The sequence below is a fragment of the Entelurus aequoreus genome, linkage group LG16, assembly GCF_033978785.1.
Source record: "Entelurus aequoreus isolate RoL-2023_Sb linkage group LG16, RoL_Eaeq_v1.1, whole genome shotgun sequence".
Taxonomy (NCBI): Eukaryota; Metazoa; Chordata; class Actinopteri; order Syngnathiformes; family Syngnathidae; genus Entelurus; species Entelurus aequoreus.
In genome coordinates this window covers 38,977,050-38,986,641 of record NC_084746.1, presented here as the reverse complement: position 1 = coordinate 38,986,641, position 9,592 = coordinate 38,977,050, and the positions used below count along the sequence as shown (strand labels likewise).

Here is a 9,592-nt window from a genome sequence, read left to right as displayed (position 1 = left end):
CTACGGTGTGTAGTGAAGCATGTTTAGCTATTCCTTGTCCTCCAGTGATAATGTACTTGTAAGAAACATACTTTATTCATCACCTTAGAGGCGAGGATTAGTGATTTAGAAGTAACTAAAACACTGCAGACTGCGGATGGATGTTAGCTGCTAGCTAGCTAGCCATGTCTTCAATCAATCAATCAATCAATGTTTATTTATATAGCCCTAAATCACAAGTGTCTCAAAGGGCTGTACAAGCCACAACGACATCCTCGGTACAGAGCCCACATACGGGCAAGGAAAACTCACCCCAGTGGGACGTCAATGTGAATGACTATGAGAAACCTTGGAGAGGACCGCATATGTGGGTAACCCCCCCCCCCCCCCCCCCCCCCCCCCTCTAGGGGAGACCGAAAGCAATGGATGTCGAGTGGGTCTGACATAATATTGTGAAAGTCCAACACATCAGCGAAAGTCCAGTCCATGGTGGGGCCAGCAGGAACCATCCCGAGCAGAGACGGGTCAGTAGCGTAGAGATGTCCCCATCCGATGAACAGGCTAGCGGTCCACCCCGGAGCAGAGTAGAAAAGAAAAGAAAAGAAACGGCAGATCAACTGGTCTAAAAAGGGAGTGTATTTAAAGGCTAGAGTATACAAATGAGTTTTAAGATGAGACTTAAATGCTTCTACTGAGGTAGCATCTCTAACTTTTACCGGGAGGGCATTCCATAATATTGGAGCCCGAATAGAAAACGCTCTATAGCCCGCAGACTTTTTTTGGGCTCTGGGAATCACTAATAAGCCGGAGTTCTTTGAACGCAGATTTCTTGCCGGGACATATGGTACAATACAATCGGCAAGATAGGCAGGAGCTTGACCGTGTAGTATTTTATACGTAAGTAGTAAAACCTTAAAGTCGCATCTTAGGTGCACAGGAAGCCAGTGCAAGTGAGTCTTAAAGCACCTCTTCCTGAGGGCGTTTCAGTGTTATAACTTCACCTTTATCATTGAGGGGGATGGGAGACCGGTACTTTTTAGAGGCGGTATAGTACCAAATATGATTCATTAGTATTGCGGTACTATAGTGATACCGGTATAACATACAACCCTAGTCAAGATAGTTAAACAATCAAAGGAGATCCAGTGTTATTCAGATTAATAATTTTTAATGTAAGATGCAAAAAAAATAAGACAGTGCGCAGAGTGATAAGCGTTGAAATTAGGGTGGTTCCATGTCAAATGCACAATCTGGATTATAATTGTTTTCATATGTATGTCGTTTTTCTTTTAATAATTAATTGTTTCTATTTTATTGTATGACTATCAATTTTCCCATCAATATTACAAGGGGGTCTCTCTAAAAGAACACTTATACTCAATATATGTAAAAGAAAACAGACTTCAGGTCAAATATGGGGTGGAGGCGTGGCCAATATGATGTCATCATATATGTTGCATAATCAAATTATGCGTATATTTTCTTCGAAAAGGCTAAAAGATAATTTACGTATATTTAAAAACAAATCTGTGTTATCAATAATTAGTATTAACATATTTTTCTATTATAAATCATATGGTTGTGCTCTATTATTCAATTGTTGTTCATTTTCTTACAACACATTATACTCCCCTGGTTTATTGACATATAGTATTCTGCCCTACCTGACTTTTGGAATTTAGTTTGCGGAACATTTAAACAGTCTTTGAAATTAGAGATGAAAAAAACATCTTCAGGTTGCTTATTGGTAATCTCCACAATGAAGTTACTGTAAAACTGAGCCCACAATGAGGCTCCTGCTACTGCAGCACACACACAATACTGTGTGCGCATGCAGACACATTACGGAAAAACTGTTGCTCAAACCTCATATTCTTGATTTGGAACACAATAACGTAGTCAATTATTTTGTAGAACACGATTGCAGGAGATGGAAGCACATTATCACCTGGAAGGAAGTGGTTCTTACTCTGTCGTAAAAACCCTAAAAACAATAACAACACACTATATATATATATATATATATGTATATATATATATATATATATATATATATATGTATATATATATATATATACATGTATATATATATATATATATGTATATATATATATATATATATATATATATATGTATATATATATATATATATATATATATATATATATTAGGGCTGCAACTAACGATTAATTTGATAATCGATTATTACTTCGATTGATCGATTAATAATCGGATAAAAGAGACAAACTACATTTCTATCCTTTCCAGTATTTTATTGAAAAAAACCAGCATACTGGCACCATGTTGTGGACATTGGGGGTGCAGCATACACCAATAATAACACAGAAATGCATGGCAGCTCCCGCCATCAGTGTGTGAATGTGTGTGTGAATGGGTGAATGTGGAAATACTGTCAAAGCGCTTTGAGTACCTTGAAGGTAGAAAAGCGCTATACAAGTATAACCCATTCATCATTATTATAAATGTAACTCATCAGAACTGAATCAGATATTGTACACGTTTCTGTTGTGAATAATAAAGGATTTATTTTAGGCTGCCTCCGAATAATAGCATGAAATATTCCAGCACCTTCATAACGTTTAGTTATACTAAAGCAGGGGTGGGCAATTAATTTTCACCGGGGGCCGCATAAGCAACCCGAGCACTGCTGGAGGGCCACACGACAATATTCCAATTAAATTTTGCTCAATATTATTTTTGATATACCGTAAGATAAATAATAATGATGATAATAATAATAATAATTAATAATAATAATAATAATAATTTAATTTAATTTAACCTAACTTAACTTTATACAAAAGCAGATTGCTTTTGATGGTCACTTTATCCTGCATTATCCAATATTTTTCCCCATCAGATTTGGACAACCATCTGTTGTTAAAAATTGTTTTTAATCATATTTATTTTATATTGTTTTTTATATTGGCTTTATATGTAATTGTTTTTTCTTTTTATTCAGTCATTGGTGGAGCTAAGGATAATATTTGAATATTGTTTTTAATATTGTTGTGCAGCACTTTGGAAACATTTTGTTGTTTAAATGTGCTATATAAATAAAGTGATTGGATTGTCACACCTGCCAGCTTGTCCCATTTCAGTCCTAACATGTCCGAACACGCATTTACCTATGTGAACAAGTCATTACCTGTGGTTGTCTCTTTAATTGACTGCATGGCTGCCATGTACTCCGTGATTTGAAAGTCTGCAGTTATCCCACGTAAGAAGAAGAGCAGCTGGGCGGTGTCACGTACATCACAGCTCTCATCCAAAGTTAGCGAAAAGCAGTCCAAGTCTCCGGGCATACAGCGCAACAGAGTCCAATAAGCACTCCTTAATAAACTCTCCGTCAGAAAACGCCTTACTTTTTCTGGCGCTTTTGTGAGAAATGACGAAACTTGTCCTGACGGCTGCATCTCTGGGGGTGTGAAATATGGCAAAAAGTCATTGTTGGGTTTGCAGTTTTACCATCAACGCATCGGCCTCCCTTGCGCGCGCTTCATCAGACACATTCCGGTATTTTCCCTCGTGTTTCTTCGTGTAGTGGCGATTAAAATGATATTCTTTAAACACAGCAAGCTGTGTACCGTTTGACATATAGTATTCTGTGTGCGCCATTTTTCGAATTTTTCCAGCAAAGTAGTGATGGGATCGGCAGTTCTTTTGACTGTACTGAATCACTAGAATCAGTTCCTTAAATTGATTCGTTCAAAAAATTTGTTCACCGAATCACCCCCCCCCCCCAAAAAAAAAATTGGGGGGGCGTGCGTAGTACAGACAGTACAGTGCAGACATTCACGCACTGCGTAGGGAATCGTGTTAATCTAACAACAACAACAGTTGCAGTAGAAGGGATAATAATAATAATAATATGAATCAGAATTGATCCCCAAGGAGAAATTTATTTTTGTTACAATAACTGTGTAAATAATAGCCTATTTATGTGTACATACATTAGTTATTATTTTTATTTTAAATCTTCTCAAAACAGTTTTCATGTGGCTTGTTTTCATGGGATCGGCAGTTCTTTTGACTGTACTAATCACTAGAATCAGTGACTGACAACGCCACACTGTGGCCGCAGTTCAGTACGTGAACCGAATCTATATATATATATATATATATATATATATATATATATATATATATATATATATATATATATATATATATTGTTCCTAATCTTAAAATGTAGAAAACATTCAGCTACAAGAGTGGCCTGGGGTTGAACAGTCCAAGTGATAAAGCTTTGTATTTACAGTAAAAGTGTCATCTTGTCTCATCAGTCTTGTACATATTAGTCTTTAATTACTAGTTTATATTTGTAGTTAATTGTTCATATTTAATGTTTACTTTGTACAAAGAGAGCGCAGTCTACTGAAGTTAAATTCCATGTGTGTTAAACATAACTGGACAATAAAGCTGATTCTGATTCACTTTATTATTTTTGGTAACAAAAACCTGAAACAGCAATGTGCAAAAATAATTCGTAGTGCAAGAAAAACAATAAAGTGCAACAATAAAATCACTTAAATATATATAAAAAGGAACAAATTCAATTGTACAAAAAACAACACAATTAAATTAAATATCAAGCAAATACTTAAATAATATTAATGAACAGAGTTACCAGAAACAAGGTAACATAACGGTTTATAAACAAATATAAAGTTACTACATATTAAAACTATGTAAATGTACATAACGATGTGCAAACATTTTTTGGGGAAAAAAAATCAAAATAAACTACCTTAAATTAAGGTCCTTAATTCACACATTTTACCATCACACCACAGTTTTGTTCCTCTGTTCTTCACCACCCACACCACTCCACCCACTCCTTAAAACCTGTGCTTCCTGGCTTTTCTGGAGGCAAAGTCATTTATGACATCACTGTAAGAAATCTGATGGCCGACTTTGTTATTAATACTAATCACTGCCAGTCCACTCAGTCTTTCTTGAGCCATGGAAGATCTCAAGTAGTTTTTTATTAATTTGAGCTTGGAAAAGCTCCGCTCTGCAGATGCAACAGTCACAGGAAGAGTGCAGGCTATCCGCAGAGCTACCCAAAGATTTGGGTACAACTCACAGATCTCATTTTGAGAGAGGTAAGTGAGCAATTCAAAGGGGGTCATCTGTGCTCTAGGGAGTTCTGGAAGGTTCTCCATCTCTGTGGCCAGTGCACTCCCATCAATATCAAACTGTTCTCCAAAGGTGAGTTTGTCTCTGAGAACTTTACACTGGTCCTTCCTTGCCTGTGCATCAAGTTGTCTAAAGTTGAAAAGCACTCCAAAAATGCTTCTAACCTCCCCTACGGACTGAAAGCGGTCCTCCAAAGACTGGATGGTACAGTCTACCACAGGGGTGTCAAACTCAAATACAGAGTGGGCCAAAATTTAAAACTGAACTAAGCCGCGGGCCAAGGTTGAACAAATTAACCTTTTAATAGGGACCCAAACAAGTTTTGCATTGAATATTGAACAAGCAAGGCTTATATAATTTAAATGTTCCTGAGGGAACTCTCCCGAAGGAATCAATAAAGTACTATCTATCTATAACTTTATAGTGACATGCAAAATCCGGTTTGAAATAATAATTTAAAAAATATCAATGGCATATCAAATAAAATTTAAATAAAAATTGAATGCCTCTTTTCTATTTGCAGCCTTCTGAGGTAAATATCAACATTAACGTTTTCCACAGGCTAATAAATGAGAAAAAACAACAATGAATAAAACAACCATTCAGGACTTTAAACTGCTCAGTTTGCAACACACTGATCTAATCTGATGTGCCCAAGCCAGATACCTGCCATCTTTTCTGGGATGCTAGTTCATTAATGTCGGGGCTCAGGCTTTGAGCTGAGGCAACCTTCATTATCCAACGAAGTTGTCCTCCACGAGCTGTCGTCACGTCTGCTTTTCATCCATTCCAACAACGTGCCGGCCCCGTCACTAAATATGTGCGGCTTCAGCCCGCACACACGTAAACGCAAAGCATACTTGACCAACAGCCACACAGGTTACACTGACGGTGCCCATAGAAATATCTTTAGCACTGTTAGAAATATGCGCCACACTGTGAATCCACACCAAACAAGAATGACAAACACATTTCAGGAGAACACCCTCAGTGTAACCTGTATCGCTGAAGATCAACTATGCCTTGCATTCACTTCTGTGTGCGTTCCAAAGAGCACATACTTGGCCTGCGGGCCAGAGTTTGACACCTATGGTCTACCACAACATTAAAAAAGGGTTACTTCCAGCCTCTTTGTGGCATCAGATTGTGGCCCGTCATCAGACTCGTACATGTAAAAAATAAGATTTTTTTGTTAATTGCTTTTGGGGGCCCCCTAGTGGCCGCAAGGCCCTAAGCAAGCGCTTAGTACGCTTATGCCTTGGGCCGGCTCTGATGTATATATATATATATATATATATATATATATATATATATATATATATATATATATATATATATATATATATATATATATATATATATATATATGTACTGTATATATGCACTGTATATATGCACTGTATATATTTATGTATATATATATATATATATATATATATATATATATATATATATATATATACTGTGTGTATATATATATATATATATATATATATATATATATATATATATATATATATATATATATATATATATGTACTGTATATATGCACTGTATATATTTATGTGTATATATATATATATATATATATATATATATATATATGTGTATATGTACATATATATCCATCTATCCATTTTCTACCGCTTGTATGCATATATATTATACATGCATACATGTGCGTCTGCAATCACGTTCCACAAAACATTGACTACGTTATTTGTTTCCAAATTAATTATTTAAATATGAATATATGGGAGACACTGAACGTGCACAAACGTTTCCTAAATAATGGACCTTTGTTGAGACTGAAACACATTATTCATGTATACATTGTTTCTTATTGAGAAATATAATTCAATATACCAACTTTTCTATTTACATACACTGTTCAAGAACCAATTATGTTTTTAAATCGAGGTTCTTCTGTATTTTTTCATGTTTTTTTTTGTAATGGTTTTTATATTGTCTTTTTTTGTGTGGATTTCCTTGATGGACTATGTGGAAAATAATTATAAAAAAAAGTGGATGAGAAAATGTCTCTGAATGTTCTGCACCCCTGTTTGAATGCCAGTGTTGTATTGAGCAGAGTATAACTGCCTGCAGCAGATGTGTGTGTGTGTGTGTGGAAGTAGCTCCACTCTCTAAGTGATTCTTGGCACAGTAAACTAGTTGAGACTGAATCATTAGTGCCTTTGCCGGTTGCAAATAAGTCATGCGCTCCTCAATTGCCTCGATTCATCAATTCATCATCATTAATGTTATCCTAATCAATTTTTATGCTCCTCACAATTTTTGTATCGGCATTAATTTGTCGAGCAAAAGCTGCCCGGAATTCTCCTTTTTTTTTTTTCCCCCCCCTTTTTTTGAATAGTGAGAGTTGGCTGAGTGGTGTGCTGATTAATCAGGGAGACACAGCGGCTCTCAGTCTTGCGTGTTGCCACTTTGTTTTCCAGGCTGGCGTGAAGACGGCAAGCTCGGTGCGCTGCGCCACCCTGGGGCTTCATCACTGTTAAGTGCTCATTCCAGCCCCGCTCAATCTTCTTCTTCTTTTTTTCCACCTCCGCCAGGCTGTCACTCTCACCCTCTCTTTGTCTCCACCCCGCATCCAGAGAGGATACGAGCCTTTCTGAAGCAACCTTCCACAGATCTTATTTCAGTTTGTGGCTCCAATCACAGAGCGAGGGTCCTCTTCGCCTGGCGTTGGGCATCTGGACGTGATTGTCTCATTGAATTACAAAGTGTGCCAGCGTCCTTGAGTGGCAGGGGGGGTGTACGTGATCAAGGATGGCTGAATGGAGAAGAAGTGTTGTGGGATGCAAAGGGGAAATCTGTGGAGAATTGTCAGCCTTATTGACTGGGAGGCTCCAGCACGTGTTCTATCGACCGGCGGCCATGCAATCATACAACTTGAATTGCACACACACATGTTGTCAGGCTCATTTGCACACTGCAAAGACGTACATTCGCAGCTCAAACGGCGAGGGGCAACTGCGCCGTCCGGCCCTGCTGCTCCGGTTCCTTTGTGCTCCCCGCTTCCTAAGTGTGTTGGCAATATGTAACCATGTGATGCATCACGCCGCTGCTTCCTGACGTGTAATTGTGCGAAGAGAGGGCTTATCGATCGCCACCGCGGCGTCCCCATCAATGTTTAATGCAGTCTCCCTCGGTCCATCATTGCCCCCCCGCCCCTCGCCATATGTAGAAACTGCTCACCATTGGATATTGATCCATCATGAGCCCCGAATGAGGAGGGGGGGGCGTCTTAGGTTGCGGCGTCATACTTCGGCTCGGTCTTTTTGATTTGGACCAGCAAAAGCACACGGGTCACATGATTCACCGTGACTAATATTGTGCAACGTTGCCTGCGGCGCTACGTCCTGCGGCTGTGCGGGTCTTTGAATCCATCTAAGGAGGACTAGTCCGACACCTACAAGCTATTGTTTTCCAATAGATTTATGAGCCGTGCTTGCCAAGTCAGCCCTGAGCTTTCTTTATTAATACCTCCTTTTTTTTTTTCCCCAAGTCTTTTTAATTTAATGTGGGTTGCCGGCAGAGCTGACATAGCAGAATGCAGGATTCTGGGCTACCCTTGAAATGTGAGGGAGTCGTCATTGGTGTGTTTTAGTCATCCTCAGTAAAACTTCAGAGGACAGTTTGTGCACTTGGACTTAGGGCTGGGCGATATATAGGGATGATGTTTGATAAGAAATTATCGAGTTCGAGCCTATTATCGAATCCTCTTATCCAGGGGTGTCCAAACTTTTTCCACGGAGGGCCGCACACGGAAAAATTAAAGCATGTGGGGGCCATTTTGATATTTTTCATTTTCAAACCATAACAAAATATATGGATTTTTTTATTTTTATTTTACCTTTAGGGGTCCTGGGGACCATAAAGGGTCTCAGTTATTAAAATGTTAAAAAATAAGTCTAATTTGTATTATTATTTTTTATTTAACGCTTACAGTAAATCTCTATATCAACTTAAAAAAAAAAAAGCTTTGTTTTTTATAGTAAAACTGAAATATGCAGTATTTAGTAATTAGAGCCCTAAAAGATCAATATTGCAGGACACCATTGATTTTAATTCTTTAATATTTTTGAGTAATCACAGTGAAAAGATAAATAAAATACCACTAAATATATTTGGGATCCAAAAAGTGCCCCACTCATAAAGTGATACATTTTTATTATTATTATTTTTTTTTTTTACTTTCAACACTTACGTTACGAGATCAACTTCAGATATATCTGTCGATTTTACGTTTGAACTATTATTTTGTTTGTTTTATGCTCTTTTGTCAAAGAAAATGTTGATGTTTTTATATGACAACTACAAAATATATGCAATATTTACCACATAAAACATTTTCAAGTGAAATATTTGAAGTAATTGGAGCCTTGAAAATAATTCATTATAACTTGGATTTTTTTGTCATTTTCTTTT

At 37.3% G+C, this 9,592-nt stretch overlaps 1 pseudogene; it reads left to right on the top strand.

Annotated features, from left to right (window-relative positions):
• The window catches only part of LOC133631212 (ephrin type-B receptor 1-like), a 475,430-nt pseudogene extending 467,771 nt beyond the window's left edge, over window positions 1–7,659 (top strand).
• Window positions 7,660–9,592: the final 1,933 nt, after the last annotated feature.